The sequence below is a fragment of the Takifugu flavidus genome, chromosome 10, assembly GCF_003711565.1.
Source record: "Takifugu flavidus isolate HTHZ2018 chromosome 10, ASM371156v2, whole genome shotgun sequence".
In the NCBI taxonomy this organism is placed as follows: Eukaryota; Metazoa; Chordata; class Actinopteri; order Tetraodontiformes; family Tetraodontidae; genus Takifugu; species Takifugu flavidus.
Window position 1 is genome coordinate 9,774,689 of NC_079529.1, and position 18,042 is coordinate 9,792,730.

Consider the following 18,042-nt stretch of genomic DNA (forward strand, 5'->3'; position numbering starts at 1 on the left):
TAGAGTATTAAGACCCCTTTCAGCCTGGTGATGACTGAATTTCTACTTCGAATTAAAGGATTGATTGTTGAGACACCTTGAGCCCTTCATAATTATAGAATATAGAGTCTGATCCCTTTAAAAAAAAAACACCATTAACATGCAAAAGGAGGCTAAATTAAGCTGGTCTGATAAAACTAGACTGGAATGTGTGCAATTTACCTGTGATGTTCATATTTAATCAGAGTATAATATAAAAAAAAACATATTTTCTTTTGTAGCTAAACTCCATTTTCTTTCTGCACACTTTAATTTCAGCTTTATTCTTTCTAAACACAAACCGTCCTCCCGGGTCGGCTTCAGCTTCAACTCATTTGATCAGCTGATCCAGAGATCTCTGGCTGATATTACTGTCACACACGCACACGCGCGACCTTGCACACGCACGTGAGTAATGAAGTGTCGATGCTGCAGTCTCCCCGTCCTCCATTTACATAGAGAATACATTACGGAAGGCTTCATATTAAAGCTGCCACACTTCACTCAATAAATTCAGTGAGGTTTTCTTCAATAGAAGCAGAAGCCAACATAAAAAGCTCTTAACAATGCTAATGGCAATAATTATTTAGGAGCAGAGGATACACACATTTAGCTTGGCAATCTGAAATCCATCAGCGGAGGTGTTAATATTAAAGAGATGCTGATGGCACAGAAATAAAAGCTTCTGAATATGTGATGACAACCGGGAGACCATAACAAACACCACTTTTATGTCGAGTATTACTTATTAAAATTGCGTCTTAAATATTTATCACTTTATAGATGGCCCCCGCCACTGTTTTCTTTTTTGTTTCCCTGTAGATTTTCCCGTTTGAGGTGTGAGAAATGCATGAAGCCGGTTGAAGCCGCCCTGTTTTCCTCCAGAAATGACCTGATTAAAACCTACTGCCAACAATAAATTGTGATGAATTATGCAGAGTTTGGTGAGGAAACAAAGCAAAAGGAGGTGGTTCGTTTAAAAATGTAATCTGGGAGCTTTTGCTGTTGGTAGACGTTGGAGAACGCTGCATATTAATAAGGCATTGTTAGCAGCAGAGTGTGAAGAATTGTTTTACAGGTGGGACGTCTGCGCGTACAGATGTAGCGCTGCCCACCGCACTTCCCTCTGCCGTTTGTCTCCGTTTGCAGGCAGCAGCCGCTTCTGCTGCAGATTAAGTTGATCATTCATCTCCGAGGTGCTTTTTCATCAAGTCGTAAACAAAATAAATACCTGCTCTCACATCGTGTTACAAAAGAGATGAGTCAACAATGTAAAGAGGTGAGCTGCTGAAAACAGGGCCGCTCTGATACATCATCATTACTCACTGCAAAGGAGACGAAGCACTCACGAGGACCTCCAGCTACAGCCGGAGGACCTTTTCAATGTAATTTGATTGTATGAGTGAGACAAATCCAGATCGATACGCATGGAGGAGCTTTTGTGTTGAGGAAAAAGGACTCAGAAATGAGCACGAGTGCAACGAAAATCAGAGAAACATTTAATTTAGACAGCCAGGCCGTGTTTATAGCAAATAGAAGAGCTATGGAGAAATCAGGTCAAGACCCAAACAATAGTGACAAATGAAGGTGATTGCAGGTGATTACTTTTGTGCTGGATTTTGATCAGGCCTGTTTAATATATAATAACCTATTTTGTCATTTTTGGGAAAAGCTGCTCCTTCTGTCAGGATTTCTAACATGCTGGAGGGTTTTTGGAGTCGGCCTTTAATAACCCTGGACTGTGCTTGCAGCGATTACTTTTCCCTCACAACGCCCAAAGACATACATGAATGCACGTACAGCCTCTGATTTCAGACAACAAACAAGACCAGGGGAACCAAAATAAAAAGCTCTCCTGGATCCCAGCAGGTTTCTGGTGTGTTTCATGAGAAGGAAGCGTGTTTTCTGTAGACGATGGAGTGATGCATTTAAACAATAATCTACTGCTGCAACACTGAGGTCAGCTTGACTAAAGTCCTGGATAAATTCGGCCTACAGATAAACACCCTCTGGTTTCTGTGTGGTGGGCCGACTAATATCAGAGTTTCGAGGATCCCGCTGAACTCAACAACAGAAGAGCAGCTCTTAACCCTCTTACAGCCCCGATAAATTGAAATCCAGGAGGGGGGCTCAGCACCTTATTTTCTCCAGGTTGCGCCTGGCTCTCCACACCCACCGTCTCTCCATTTCTGTGCTTTGATCAGGCTATAATATCATATGCGACAGGGATGGATGCACCCGTCTCCTCTGCTCCCGCCGTCGCCGTCCTGTCCAAATAAAGGAACACAGAGGAAGGGCTTTTAATGAGATCAACACAGAGCGCCGGTTACATTGATAAGTAAATACTACAGCTTTAAATGCCTCTCGCACTCAATTGGCTCCCTGCTATTGTCACCGGGCGCACGCCTCAGTGAACACTAAATTTCCACTGTCACACTCCAATAACCTTAATTGTCCAAAATAAATGAGCTAATTTCTGAAGTTCTATTTTCATATGCGGGAGATAAGGCAACTTTACTGATTGATTGGATTTTTTTTGTGCAAGCGTGTGTGTGTTTCTGAGCTCGTGTGTGTTTCTGAGCACTCGTATTTTGAGTGAAGGCTTGTGTTTATTATGCCTCTGTTATTCTCTGCAAGCATTCCTCTGACCCCTGCTGATATTCATCCGGCTTCCACTGCTCAGAACGAGAGAGAGGGAGAGAGAGAGAGAGCCACGATGTTTGTGTGGTTGGGATCGTGTGTGTGTGTGTAAGGGTTCCCTATGGATTCGGTGCTGGATCCAGCCTGATCATTTGCATTTTTTCATTTGAGCTGTTATTTGCAGCATTGCATGCAGCACCAGCCCCCCAGGGCCCGCCGACTAATTCAGTAAAAAGGCAGGTAAGACATAAATTAATCATGGGACGCCTGAGAGTTATTGCGCGCATACACAGACACAAACATGGAAATTATTACACAAGAATTCACATGCAAACGGGGAGAAAGAACGCCCACACACACACATCACTGAGATTCAGATGAAATCTAAAAAGCGACTGAGGTCGAGGGAGAAAGTTTTGGAGTCCATCAGACTGAATTACTGAGCCGGATGCAGAGGAGTAACTTTTAATGGACTCACATTTGAATACCAAAACTTCCTCGACCCTCAAGCACGACTTGCATTTCAATGCGGGAATTCGCTTTCAAGCAATGGCGGAATGCTGAATTCATTGAAACAAGCAGCTAATTGTCTTCCATGACTGCAAAGTCAAGTAAAACCAGCTCAGTGTTTGGAGTAAAAGGGTGACAGTTTGTTGACTGGTTAACTTTTAATGAGCGCGTTTAACGTGCACTCAGGACTTACAGAATAATGAAAGACACCTGAACTTCATTGTTGAGTTAAAAAGTTCTGTCACACACACACACACACACATTTGATTTGAGTGTGTCTGCTGCTGTTCAGGCCAGAGAAGATCAGGTGGGTCACAGGTTCCCCAGGTCATCAGGAGCAACCGGGCTCACTAGTGACAGCAACCAGCTGGTCCTGGGAGGTTTTCTAAGCAGGTGGGTCAGAAGCACCTTTGGTTTGTTTGCTGATCTTTGTGCTTGATAGTTGTGCGTCTCTTTAGCTTTTGGTCTCAGACGAGGGGAAAGTCTAGTTCCACCATCACACTTTGGATTCCAGGGGTCACATTTATATTTAGTTTGTGCCTCATGAGTGGGTGGTTTGTGCTCCTTCACACAAACACGTCTTAGTGTCGACAATACTCGACATTACAGCAGCGTTTTTAATAATTTAAGCGTGCAACACACATTTTTACTGCATTCCACATCTGAAACCCTCGCAAGTATGCCCTTTAGATTTCTGAGGGCTCCACACTCCCTTCTCCTCTGTGACCCACTGTGGTCCAAACGCAGCAGCTTTGAATCATATTTCCCTGCTGCAGTTCTTGTGTTCTAGTTGTCAGCCCGGAGGCGAGTGCTGCTGTTTCACATCTCCAAGCATTTCCAGCACAAATGGAGGCAGTGAATTGAGTTTTTTTTTAGTACCTTCAATCTCCCCGTGGTGCTCCGTGCACTCTACTACCATACTTATCAGAGCCTTTGTTCCTGAATGCAGCAGTCTCAGGCAGATTGGTCCATCAATACACTATCAGAGGAGGTAGGTCTGATAAGAATTCTGCTGCTATCTGTCTGCTGCGAATAAGCTGTCTAGAGGTCCCCACAGTGCAGGTCAGCCCAAATGCACTAACACACACAGTGTTTTCAAACACACACACACACACACACACACACACACACACACACACACACACACACACACACACACACACACACACACTGATGAGCTGCCTAAAGCTTCTATAGTGTAATCCAGCGCATGCAGACACACGGTTTTATCAGTAAGTGAGATGGGATTCGCTGCAGCAAGGGAAGATGTTACTAGTTCATCTGGCGTATCTCAACTCCCGACACAGTATTTTTCCAACAGCTGAACTTTGGGCAAAGAAAAGTTGTCTTTAAATGAGAGAACGGGATGAAGGGAGGAACCACACAGGAAACTAAAGACTAAAGTCACAGAAGAAAATCAAGAAGGTGAGAGGTCATTTTCCAGGCATTGATTTAGAATCACAGTAAGGAACCAATCCTGGTGAAGCTCGTTATAAAATGTCTGGCTACAAACGGTCACAAAGTCGTCTGGATTAGCAGATGGGAGGTTGCTTAAAGTCAAACTGACCAAGTGTGAATGCTCCGCCTGTTCCTGCAGGAGCAGACCATAACTTAACAACCCAAAAGGTTAAACTGGGTCTGACACTGAAGCGGGTCCATGTTCATCGCCACATCTTTCACCACTAAATTCTTTGTTCTCAAAGTCAATTTTTGTCATTTTCTTCATACCCAACCATGACTTTAAAATATTAAACAGTGTCACTAAGCCATCAAAAACTTTGCTCCGCAAGATCTCTAAAGTTAAACTGTTCTGACTGCGTTTCCATAGCAACCACCTATAACTGCGGACCAACAAATGGCTTAAAGGTTGCTCCCATTAATTATTCTGCACCCAGATGTTGAAAGTGTCTTTTACTTTCAGCCCAAAAAAATCTAAAAAAAGACAAAAAAAAGCTTAGTCATCAGCTCGTCCCATCTGTGCTGTGTTTAAAGGAAGCATCCTGGGACTGTGAAGGTTAAAAAAGGATGAGCACGACGAGCACCGTCCCATTAGAGCCCGGATCAGAAAGCGAGGGACAGGGATGGAGGGAAACGGAGGCGACGAGAGCCTGATTAAAGATGCTGGGGTGGAGTGCTGGTGTGTGTGTGTGTGTGGTGTGTGTGTGTGTGTGTGTGTGTGTGTGTGTGTGTGTGTGTGTGTGTGTGTGTGTGTGTGTGTGTGTGTGAGGAAGTGAGAAATGAGGAGGCTTATCTTTGGCTGTGACCTGAAACAGCTGTTTCTCTGTGGTGCGTTGAAGATGGATCCTCGCTCATTTCCTTCCCATCCTGCCACTCCATTTATGCTGCCAGTTTACCGTCTTCAGAGGGACGGAGAGCTGCTCTTCCCCGGAGAGAGAGAAAAAGAAACAGAAAGAGAGAGAAAATCAATCTGACTTAGTGATCAATCACGGCGCTGAAGAAAAAGTGTTTTACAAAAGAACGCCACCATGTAAGTGTCTCCTTCTGTTTTGTGTTGCAGAGACCTTGGCACAGACGGGCGGTGCTCTTCAGATGAAACTCCTTCTCCAGGGCGACGCTGTGGCAGCCTGGCTGCCGCATATTTGACACTGAGACAAAAGTTTCGCTCTGAGTTGGGTTTTAAGTGGCGATGCGGCGCATCGTGCCTGTTGTCTGCAGCTCAGAACACAGATGAGAGGAAAGGACAAAAAGAGAGGGGGTGGTTTCTCATTCTTGCTCTTAGGGGTCAGAGAGGTCGGATTTATCTATCAGCCCTCCAGTCTTGGAGTTTTAGGGTGATTTTTTTTCTTTTGCAGGTAACAGGTTAGGAGAGGGAGGGATAGAAATGCAGAATGAGGGAAACCAAGCAAGGACGAACACCAGAGAGGAGACTTGAAGAACAGTGACGGGAGTGAAAGGACGGTAGAGACAGAGCGGAGCGTGGAATGAGTGGCCTACGAAGGTTGATGACCAGCTCCTGTCAGTCAGGCTCACACAGAGAGAGCAGGGCCCTGCCATCTGCTCCAAAGTTAATGGGAAGGAGACGAGGTGGGGAGGCGACACAGCCCAGAGTGGACGGGAAGGGTGAGAAAATGGAGCTCTGGTGGTGGAAGTGGAGACCAAGGACAGGGCAGATCATTGAGAGAGAAGAGCTGATGATGGATTACACAAAAGGGAGTTCCAATAAAGGGAAGAGGACCTGTTCTGGCCACTGAGCGCTGAGCGCTGAGCTACCCTGTGTTCCTGGGTGCTCACTTCAAACCCACCGTGAGGTAATACAGAAGGAGGGGGGCAACGTTTTCCTCCTCTGTGGCTTCGTCAGACTGAGTTTACAGCTGTTTCACTACCTCTACATCTACTGCGGATGCATGCAATGTTCCCTCTAAGCTGCGCGCTTGCACACTGCTTGCACATACTCAGCGCATAAGAAAATCTATGCAGCGCACAAAATAAAATTCAACAGAAACGTATTAACTATTATCTAATTTTAGAACTGATATAATCTAGTTAATTAGACCAGTAATATTGTTTTCTGTACCATTTCGCAACGTAACTCAATGAGCGACAGGTGTCCAGCCAATAATCCGATACAGGTCACTTCCGCTACGCAGCCAATCAGCATTGACAGTGTTTGCGTATGTGCCCTGCCTTTACTCGCCGTGCACGTTAGCTAGTTAACAACAGTGCAGCGGAGTTAAGAGACGCAAATGCTAATCCCTTATCATGGCGAAACGAACGGGCAGAGCCACATCCACTCATCAAGCCAAAGTAAAAAAGAAATGCGGTTCTTTTAAAATGGAATGGCTGTCGGAGTGTGTGCAAATAGAAGAACAAGCGGCTTCAGAATGATGATTTTTTCCCCCAGATTTAAAACAATTTTAAATAAATAAATATGCACATATATGTATATTTATTGTGCAAAATGTGAATGTTTTAATGTGAACAAAATTTTATGTCTGAAAGATGTTTATGTGTCATTTCTTCCACAACATGACCCTCACCGATGCCACAACTGGACCTTACCCAGGCCAAAGCAGGACTCTTCCTATGGTTAAAGCAGGACCCTCATATATAACATAGTACACATCTCATGAACAACAAGATTTTTGTCTTTTTCATTTCATGTGCTGCTGTCATTTGATTCTTTTAATAAGCCATGTAACTTGCTATGATCCGAGGTCTTGAACAAGCCTGATACTGGTGTGGCCACAGCGCACCCATCTGATGTTGCTCACAGTGGGCCTCAGGGTGCTCAGGGAACTGGTGTCTGCTCAGACACATGAAAAATTAGAGGGAACATTGGATGTATGTCGACTCCACCGGAAATGACCCAGAAGTGTGAGGATGAGAATTCAGATACACTAAAGAGGTTGTGGGACAGCCGCTGGCTGTAAATGTGTAGAAGCTTCTCAGTTAGAAGCAGACGTTTATAGTGAAAGACCTGGTGTGCAGCTGGTGATCCGTGCATATTGTTGTTTTGTGGCGGTTGGCATCAGGCCAAAGGTCAGAGTGAAGACCACCAGTAATCTTCTGCATTCCTCACATAGCTGTGGATTCTCAGCATCTTGTGGTGAATGAAAGCTTAAGACCTAATCAATCGCCTTTGTGATCGTCTGAGAGCTTCTTGAGGCCATGTAGTGATGCCCCGCTGAGGTCACAGACCTTTGGCAGTTCAATTACTCCCCCCATTCACAGCGGGGCTGGATGGTGACACACAGCAGGCTCAGAATAACTATATTAGACAGGCGTTTAAACTTCTGCCCGATGGCGTGGTTGATCTATTTTATTAATGTTTTTTTTTATCTTTTGGAGGGCCCTCCAAGGTCAGAGCCTGTTACAGGATTCGTCCTCTGCTTTATAGTCTGTTTGGGTTGTAATTCCAGCTCGGGTCAGGTCTAAAAATGATCACACCTTCAGGTCCCGGCAGGTTCTCAGGTACACCACCTGTTCAGGGGAGCAGGAACTGGGTCAGAGCTGGCTGAAGTCAACGTTATCAGGTGCCAGGTTGGGATTCAGGTGCACGGCTTCCCTCTCAGGTGTCACCCCCTGCTGTTGGACATGAGCGATACTGCGAGTGCTTCCTCCGAGGTTCGCCCTCCCCTCGGCTTCACCTCCTGGCTGGACAGCAGATGGACTGCAGGGCCGTCCAGACAACAACACCTCCTGCTACCGTGTGTGTGTGTGTGTGTGTGTGTGTGTGTGTGTGTGTGTGTGTGTGTGAGATCACCTGGCTGCCTAGCTGTGTGTTGTTAGGTCAACACGGCTGCAGGTGTGATCCTTCATGTCTGCCGTTGACATTGTTATCAGTCATCGTCCGAGCGCCGATGGTCCAGTTTGCCTTTTTTTTGTGACTTTTATTCAGGGTCAGTTTAGCTCAAAGTCAGATGAGGTGATTGCAGTTGTTTTGAGGTCAAGACTCTGATATCTATATTTTTATCCCACTAAGAACTGTTATGCAGTCCAACATAACCAGTTTAGGTTCCTTAGCAAAAGTAAAGCTGCAGGAACCTTTACAATTAAGACAGATTTCTCCTCTGCATCATAAATCCTGAGTGTTTTCATGTATCAGCAAAGTCAAGCAAGTGCTTATCAATCACGTTCAGTGATTTCCCAGATACCTACTGCAGGGAATATTTGCAGTCTGAAGGCTTTTTGATGACAGAAGACTGTCTTCCGCAGTGTTCGGCGCTCGTAATCATCACTCAGACGCTGAAGATGTGCATGTGTTTAGGCAACAAATTAGACATTCAAAAGAACAACAGCGTTTAGCGCCTCGTCAAACAGAGCAGCCCACTGACTCCTGCTGTGTGGTGCTACTGTTCTCAAGCTGCTCCCAGGCTTTGCTTTAAATATGCACACACACACACACACACACACTCGCACACACACATGCTGGCCCCCAACAATGGTGCGACTCTATCAACACTTTGTGACATCTGGCAGAGATGATACCTTTTGATGTCTGTTATGTTTACTGTGTGTGTGTGTGTGTGTGTGTGTGGGTGCAGAGTTGGTGGGCGTGTGCTGGGTTATGTTCTGCCAACATCTGGAGTCTAGACTGAATGACTGGTGGGCAACAGTTCTCCTCGCTGTCATCCTTTCTATTGACTTACAGTAGATGCTGCTACACGTTGAACCAGAGTGTGTGTGTGTGTGGTGTGTGTGTGTGTGTGTGTGTGTGTGTGTGTGTAAGTGTGTTTGTGTCTGAGTGAGTGAGAGAGTGAGTGCATGAGAGAGAGAGATCCGAGTGGCCATATAGCCAATGCAAAGAAAATAAATTTGTAATAAAAAAAAAAACTGTTTTAAAAACGCCAGGCAACACGTTGAAAACAAGTTATTGTGGTGAAATAAATGACATTAATTATATTAAAAGGCTCATGTCCATATGTTACAGCGGCAACTTAGTGGAATTAATGCAAACAAGCCAAAGTTTCATTTTAATTAAACTTTTGTTCACGAGGAAAGAAAAATGTGCCGTGTGGGAGGAAATAGTCTCATGTGTTGTCATTCCCCAGATTACACAGAAACAGTTGATGATTGACGCGTGTGCTGCTGGTGGGGGGGGGGCTCACTCTGTACTGTTGTTTTCTGACTCTCTGCAGAGAAAAATAATTCTTTTTTAACTTCTTCGAGTGCCAGCGTCAATACTGAGGAGATGAGGGCTGGGTTCCACTTATATGCTTCACTTTAGAGGATGTTGATGACTTTTTGGACATTTGAGTAGAATGGAGAATCTTGTTGTGATTTTTCCACAGCAACTTATATTATCGATTAGAGCAAATGCTGGTTTCGCTCCTGTAAGTTGTCTCACTCTGATTACAGTACCAAAACCATCCGTGTTCGCCTTCAACATCATGGGCTGATTTTAATGTTGTAAATTCGATTAAATGCAGGACGTAACAGTAAAGCGAAGCAAGCTATCCCCAGTCTCTGTCTCGCTCTCTGTCTCTCTCTCCCAGCCAAGCACTTCAGCTAATTAAGTTCATAATTACGTAGCTCATTTGTTTACTCCTCCAAATATCAGAATTAGCCAAGTGATTTCAGTGGTTCTCTCTTAAATATCATGTAATGAGCAGGGCAGCTTCTTTGGCATTCTGTGGCATTCACGTTCTTGCCTCCAAGGATCTTCTTTATTTCATGCATTTTGTGGTGGTATTTATGTGTTTTATTATGAGGAATGGAATTGTGAGATCTAACCAGCATTATTTCGTAGGCCGTGCACACTTAAGCATATTCATTTAACCACAAATGTGGAGAGAAGTACCAGGAAGCAGAATCTGGCTCTAGTTTGACCTCTGTTATTTCAGGCTCTCTTGATGAACAAAAGCTCTATCTGCCTGTTTCCACAGGAACAATTTGCACTTGATAGAGAGAAGAGGTTCAGTGATGGAGGAGGGCAGTGCACGGTGGTGTGTTCACAGGCAGGAGGTGATGTGAGTGTCTCCACATGCTCCGTGTCTGTGGATTTACACCCGCCAGCCCCCGATAGTGGTCATAGGGGCAACTGCTGGGACCTGGCCACCCCCAGCTGTAACGGAGAGATGACTCCAGACACTTGTACAGATGCAAACACCTGGACTGAAACAACAAACCTGAACCTGGGATCTGTTGAAGTGTAGTTGTTTGGCGCCTGAGGAGGCTGCAGGGGGAGGGCAGTGAGATGGGACGAAAGCAAAAGAAAAACATGAAATTTGATCGTCCAAAGCAACAAAAGGAAGCAAAGCAACAAGAAAACGGTGATAAAACCAGATGATTGGCTGAGTTTAGCTCACACGCTGCAGTCAGAGAAACAAGAGGCGAGAGCTGGAAAGGTGACACCGGCGCTATAGAGATGCTGTGACAGCACAGACCGCTGCCAGGAACTGGAGGATGCCAGCAGCACACGCACACACGCACACACACACACACACACACACACACACAACACACACACACACACACACCACACACACACACACACAAACTGGAGGCCAAGTGGAGTTCAGGCCAGAGATCGGCGAGCAATGAATGAACCTCTGGTGATCAGTCCGCTCAGATGGTGTGTGTTTGTGCATGTTTTGGCATCTATGTGAATTTGTGTAAGAGCCCCCCCACCCACAGGTCGGCGTCTTAAGCCTCCTGCAGCATAATAAACAGGGGTGTACGTATCCACTTTATAAGATGACATTCTCCATTCACGCGGCTGTCATCATGGAGCTGGTTACTGCCTCCCATAGCGTTTTGCTGACAGACATTTTAAATTAGACTAATAAATTGCCTTGCGTTATGCCTCGTGCTTCCTAAAACCCCTGTTACCCAAAGACAAATTAGTATGCTGCAGGTTTAAAGGCTGAATACTGCACGAAAGGGCAAGCTGTTTATATGAGGAGGGGCCTGAACGTACAAACGGAGAAGCGAAGGTTGTCCAGGGAGGTCATCCAGGGACGATGCATCCATGAGAAATGTAAAAACAGGCATTTTCTACATTAGCTTGACGCACTGGGGCTCAGTGTGTCCTCCAAGTCATTGGGGGGGGGGGGGGGGGGGGGGGGTTACAGCCTGGCTGAAAACAACAGCGGCCAAAATACATCATAAAACTGCAATGTTGGCGTACAGGTAGTCAAAGACTTCCAGCAACAACGCCAGAATAACAGAAGCTCGGATTTTATATTTTGACTTGTTCAGAAAAAATTATAAAGATTTCACGTTCATTCTGATTTGAATGGTTTCTTTCCTTTCTTCCGTTCAGGGATTTGTGCAAATTCTCCATAATCCTGCTGACAAACTAGCAAATGCGCCGGGGCTGAAACATGCTCCCCCCTCTCCGAGGGAACGAGGCGCCGGCGTCGGAATAATGCATCACGCACTGATGTGACATTTCAAAGCTTGGCAGCTCGGCATAAGCTGTGCGTTTAGCTTGATATGTGATCTGCAGCGGGAGAGCGGGGATCTGGCTGACGCCGCGTCAAAGCCGTAAAAACAATAAGAAGCGGTTTGAAGTCCGCTACCACGAGCAGGTTATGTTGTCGCGGCGACGGTCTTTGTCGGGACTCATTTAGCTGACTTCTTTCATTTCTTAACGTTCTCTCCGGATGAACTGAGCCGCACGGAAAGGAGGGCCCTGCACGGTGCACGGGCAGCGCCGCCAAGCATACGACAGAGTCGCGTTTCAGAACCGTATAACGTTTCTCAAACGCGAGGCAAAGCGAGACGAGGGGAGATGTGGGAAAGAAAGGGAGAGCGGAGAGAGCCGGCCAGATATCTGAGGCCTTCGTGGGGGAGAAAAGGCCGCCGCTTGTCCTCTTCCTCTCGTCAGCTGAGCGCCGCGCTGTTGCTGGAAGTTATTGTGCCCATTGTGAGGCCGGAGCAGCCAGGAATGTTTGGCCGGCTCTCTGGGAAACACCACTTCAGGGCCCACAGCTGTCACAGCCCGGGGACTTGAATTCTGCCACAGAGAGTTCAATGGTGAAGAGCTGGCAGGGACAGATACGTTCTTCACTTCAGAATGGAGAGCTGGGACCGACGTGCGTGTGAAAGCAGGGTTGCAGCCTTCACCTCCTCCTCCTCCTCCTCCTCTGGGGTGACGCCGCTCGCCACGTTTGGGTGCAGTTTTATAGCTCTTAAGTGATAGAAAGTTGAGTCTAGCATCCGTGGGGCAGATGGGTTTTAGGAGTAAATAAGTCAAATGACTGTTTACTTTAGAATTTAGGATGTTATTTCTGTTGGAGCACCAAAAGAAATAGAAAAATATTGCCTTGCAGGTGCTGCAGATCTGCATATGCAGTGATTCTACAGAGCACAAACATGTAAAAAATAAAAAATAAAATAAAAGACATTTTATTGAGCTTTTACCTTCATTTATTGAAAGATCAAAGACTTCAATAGTAGAGTTCTAAACCTCTCAAGCCCTCTTATTTCCCCACATCCCTCCATCTCCTCCTCTCTTTCAGCTCCATCTCACTGTTTTTGTGCCCAGTCTTGAATAAACAATCGCCTCTCTGTGGCGAAAGCTTCCCGTCCCACTTCCTAAAGGAATGCTGCTTCCCAGGCTCCGTCTCACCATGGTGACCGGGAATCTGTGGGAAATCACTCTGGGCAGAGGTGAGCGCAGTGCGATCGCTTTAGAGAGGCGCCCGAGATCGATCCACGGATGTTCTTCGATCTTTAGAATCGAAACATAGACAGAAACAAAAGGATAACGCAGAGGTGCAGAGGTGACCTCCATTAAATATCATCCATGACTTTAATCAATTTTCTCACTCCTATGCATGAATAATCTCTGGATTTTCAAATTAAATGATTAGAATTCCACAAGTTATCTGCTTAATTAAATAAACCTAAAAACATGTTTGTTCTGAGAGTACGCCGCTTGGTGAATGGCCTTTAATCTGTAAATGAATATTTTAACCTTGGAAATTTTTGGTTTCCATAGAGTTCCAGGGCACCTCGGATTTGTTCAAAAATAAATATGTTTTTGCTGAAATTAATAGCTCCTTTCTTTTCAAGAGCCCTGACAAGTCTTCGGTGGCGGTTCAAGCCTTCCGATCAGGAAGTATTTCGGCACAGATCCTCGCTCCAGCACGGAAACAAAGGCTGGAGCCGCTAGAGTCTGGCTGAGAGTGGATCCATAAACGCACTCGTGAACTATCACAAACTATCTGTTTATCTGCCAGCAGCTTTGTTCTGTTACAACATCGCCTCTCTGGGCTTTAATAGCCTCACAAGGTCGTTTCCCTCCACCTACCGACAATTAAAGCTCTGCTGCTGGAAGAGCGAAATGTGTTAGTGAATGACAGCATTCCTAATGAGCCCCGCATGTGCGGGTTTATTACACTCTTCTCTTTGTGCCGAAAGAAAGTGAAAATCCCCATCAATGGAATAATCGCATCTCTTGTTTTCTATAAAAGACAACGTACAGTTTGTCCTTGGAAATCAAATTGTGCGAAATTGTGCGAAATTGTGATTATTAAAGCACAAACATGAGCCGCAAGCGAGCGAAAGCAGGAACAAAAACGACCCAGGAGGTGATCAGAAGCCCGGATGGACTAAAGGATCAGCACTGATTCGGATCATGTGAAGATCTAAGATGGTGGAAGGATCAACACTGATGCTTTGTATTCCTGATGTAGTAATAGTCAATATCAATACTGTTAATCAGCAACAGCATCAGGCGTGAGTGAGTGTATAAATAGGTTTTATTGTCATTCAAAATGGCTGCATCTGAAATAAAAGGCTCTCTAATCTGAAAGGAGGGAGAGGGAGAGAGAGAGTAGTGACTGTAGGAAAATATAAAAGCACTCAAGCACACGGAGGAATCATACACACACATCGTCGTCATCCTCTTGCCACTACCCATCACATATTTCTCTAACAAAAAATGCAAATCTAATTTTGTGCGCTTCCTTTTCTCCTCTCTCCTCCCTCCCCCATCTCTCGCTTCACCATTAGAGCTATTTGCATCTGACTGAGAGGCCATTAGAATAATAATTACCCTGACCCACCAGAGAGGGAAGGCCTTCGGCAGCAAGTGTGTGTGTGTGTGTGTGTGAGAGAGAGAGAGAGAGAGGAGAGAGAGAGAGAGAGAGAGAGAGAGAGAGAGAGAGAGGAGAGAGAGAGAGAGTTTGTCTCATATAAGTGTGTCTCTTATATGTAAATCAATTACATAAATTTCTACAAACAAGGACTGAAACTTTGACATTGTGACACAAACTGAAAGAAAACCCCAGAAATGACTGTTTCCTTTTCGTGTTTCTTTCCTTCACATGGCTGAACTGACGGTCCTCCACACAGACAAAATGCGCTTCTGGCAACAGGGATGAAAAATGGGAGTCACGTGCTTTTAGCAGGTACGTGCTAATGTCCCTAATTTCCAGGCTCATTGTGGCGTTAATGTACAAATCTCTGGCCTGGGCGGTGATTAGTCATGTTGAAGGCGAAAATAATCAGCAATAATTAGCTGGGTTTGGGTACGACGGGACCACAACCCCGTCTGTAGCACACGTCATCAGGGTGCACCCGTACATGTTTGGCCACGTTCTGCTGTTTCTGTTGGTGGGAAGCGGACACGTGTAGGTGCTGCTAATGATGCGCCCAGTGGGGTCATGGTCCACTGGACAGGCTGTCCTCGGGCTCAGTGATGAATATGGACAGGAGAGACTCACAGCTGAGACGTCTGCAGACTCCCGTGGCTGAAAATGACTCACGTTCCCTCTGACAAGGAGAAAAGATGGACTTCACCTCCTTAAATAAAAATGTCTGCACTCTTCTCCTGCCTTTGAAAGCTTGGAAACATCCAACATTAGCAACAGCTCTGTAAACTGAAGCTCAAGCTCTCCAAAAACCCAGATTTGGTGAATATACAGCATTTTAAATCAAGACCTTGCTTATATCTGAAGGCTGGTCAGAAGGCCAGACATCTGTGCCATATAAACTCAAGGATTTTATCCTGTCACATGCACAGAAATACACTGCTGCTGATAAAAATGGATCAGCCGTTCTTTGAAATTCTCAGTCGGTTTGTACTTTAAATTCTTTTTTCTACAATTTCTGAATTCCACCAGAGTAAGTTAGAAATTAATTGATATGAACTGTCAATATTGCGCCATAAATCCCCCCCCCGCGCGCGCCTCTCACACACACACACACTAACAGTAGCATTTCGGTGGAGTCACAGCATCCATAACAGGTGTGTGCGCGCGTGGGCAGCAGCATTGGGTCGTGTATACACTCGTGTGTGTGTGTGTGTGTGTGTGTGTGTGTGTTGTGTGTGTGTGTGTGTGTGTGTGTGTGTGTGTGTGTTCAAACGTCTCGTCGGTATCGCTTCTGCCGTGCACGCGCTCGTGTAGCAGTCTGTTTGTTTGCAGCCGCCGTGCGCGCTTTTTGCTGCAGGCAGGTTGAAGATTGTCTCCCCCCCGAGGGCCTCGCTCTCCCTGCAGCATGTGGGAACCATGGCGCGTTGCCAGGATACAAGCCCCTCTTCTGTACTGACAAGAAGACATGAAGAGCAAAGATTAATTATTTACAAGCAGACCCCTGTACGCCGCGTCTGGCTTGGCACTTCTCCTGCATTAAATGTCACTATCTATGAAGCCGTCCGTTTTATTGCTTATTCTATTTAAGCACTGAGGGAAATCTGTTGCGTTGATTGGTGATGAATTCCTTCCTTCATCTGTTCCTTCACCTTCCTGCAGCTGCTCCGACATCCCTGCACAAGCGTCCATTCAAGACCCGCTTGTTAACCAGGCCGGGATGCTCCTTTAATAGAGTCTGCTCTCTCCACTGCTGCGCGTGTGCGTGCTGGGAACACCACCAGTGTCCTCTGGGCAGCCCTCTCCCCTGCTTCATCTAATATTTATGCGGTCTCTGCTGCAGACTGCCTCGCAGATCCACTTCCTGATTACAGGGAGATATTTACGGAGCGTGTGCGAATGATTCATTTACCTTTACATCCTGGGGTGGGGTGGGGAGCTGCGAGTTTATTGCTGTATTCTTCATTTTGATTATTGTGGATAGAGTCACAAATATGCAGATGAGAAGGGCCACGAACAGTCTGTCAAAAGTAGCATTAAATCAGGCGAAGGAGCGGAGAGAAGGCGCGGAGAGGACGGGCGGAATCAGTGGAGGAATCTGCGCAGCCTCATCCAGGACTCTTCCTTTGTTCCCACTTCCACCGTCTTTGTTGTCTGTCCGCCTGTCTGCGGCTGTCTTTCCGTCTTCCCGGCTCTCTGTAGTCGAGAGGGCTTTATTAGCATTCTTCCAATACATGCATATTCATGACGGAAGCGGGTCACTCCACGTGGAGGCATGTGCACGTGCGCGCGTGTGCAGGATTTAATTGGGCTGTGGTCAGGGGGGGGATCCTCTGCCTCTGCGTCCCAGGTGGAGGGGGAGCCGGCGTCCCACTGTTCGGAGCATTATGGCTTTTCCATTGTTTCTGCTCCTGTCCTCCCCCCGCGCACACCAGCGCGCCCGCCGCGCCGCCGCAGCCCGCCGCAGCCCGCCGTTTCATCAGGCTAAATTTGGTCTGATCCGCCGCTAATTCTGCTCCTATCTGTCCAATTGATTTCAAGAGCTGCAGGCTGGGAAATGCGGATCGTGCTGTTTCTTTTCAGAAGGGGGGGGGGTTAAGACAGAGTTGCTGGGAAGTGAAATGACGCGGCTGCTCCCCGAAACATGTGAGAAAATGTATTTTCATTTTAAACTTGCATTTGGCGTGTATCACGCTGCAAAAACAAAAAGATTTAACACATTATTTTGTCCTTTGGGGGTGGAGAAGAGCAGCCGAGGGAGAGCTGCCACATCACAAGAGCAAAAGCACCTTTCCCTGCAGGAGGCATCGGGCTTTGTGCAAAGGGCTTTTATTATCATCAGAAATGTAATTGCACTGTTGTTGTTGAAGGACAGAGGATGGGGGAGAAAAAGGATGGAGCCGGGAGATAGAAAAATACGTGCTGGGCATTAATTCCAAGCCCACTTCTCTCCTTTATATTTCCCCTCCAGTCTCAGTGACTTCCGTACACGGTGGATCTATTGTATCCCCTTAACCTCCTGTATGTCAAATGTCAGGCAACACAATGGCGGCTGCAGCCTCCTTGACTACAGAGTGGAAATGAGCTCTGACGCCTGGACGGGGTCGTGTAGCAGAGCAAGGAGGTCAGCCGCTCGTCTGATTGGGCTTGAATTAATGTGGCTTTACTGTTGAAATTAGACACAAGCACACGCTGATCTTGGCTTTAACGGTGTATTGAAAAAAAGATTCCCAAAATAACCATTTCTACAGAATCATTTCTGTCACCTTCCTAAATATGAGTAAACTCATTCTCTCCCAGGACCCGGAAAGGAAAGAGGGAACCCGGCTCATCTCTGCTGTCAAACACTGAAATCGAGCGTAGACGCTCA

General features: G+C 46.2%; 2 long non-coding RNA genes across 2 annotated transcripts; one reads left to right on the plus strand and one right to left on the minus strand.

Moving 5' to 3' along the window:
* Nucleotides 1-1,500: 1,500 nt before the first annotated feature.
* On the minus strand, nucleotides 1,501-6,017 carry LOC130533205 (uncharacterized). The gene is made up of 3 exons (XR_008952504.1): nucleotides 5,654-6,017; nucleotides 5,433-5,543; nucleotides 1,501-2,285 (listed from the first exon to the last, which is right to left on the minus strand). It is a non-coding gene; the product is annotated as an uncharacterized LOC130533205 (long non-coding RNA).
* Nucleotides 6,018-11,945: 5,928 nt separating this feature from the next.
* Nucleotides 11,946-14,064, plus strand: LOC130533134 (uncharacterized). Its single transcript, XR_008952490.1, has 2 exons — nucleotides 11,946-13,245; nucleotides 13,651-14,064. It is a non-coding gene; the product is annotated as an uncharacterized LOC130533134 (long non-coding RNA).
* The last annotated feature ends 3,978 nt before the right edge of the window (nucleotides 14,065-18,042 follow it).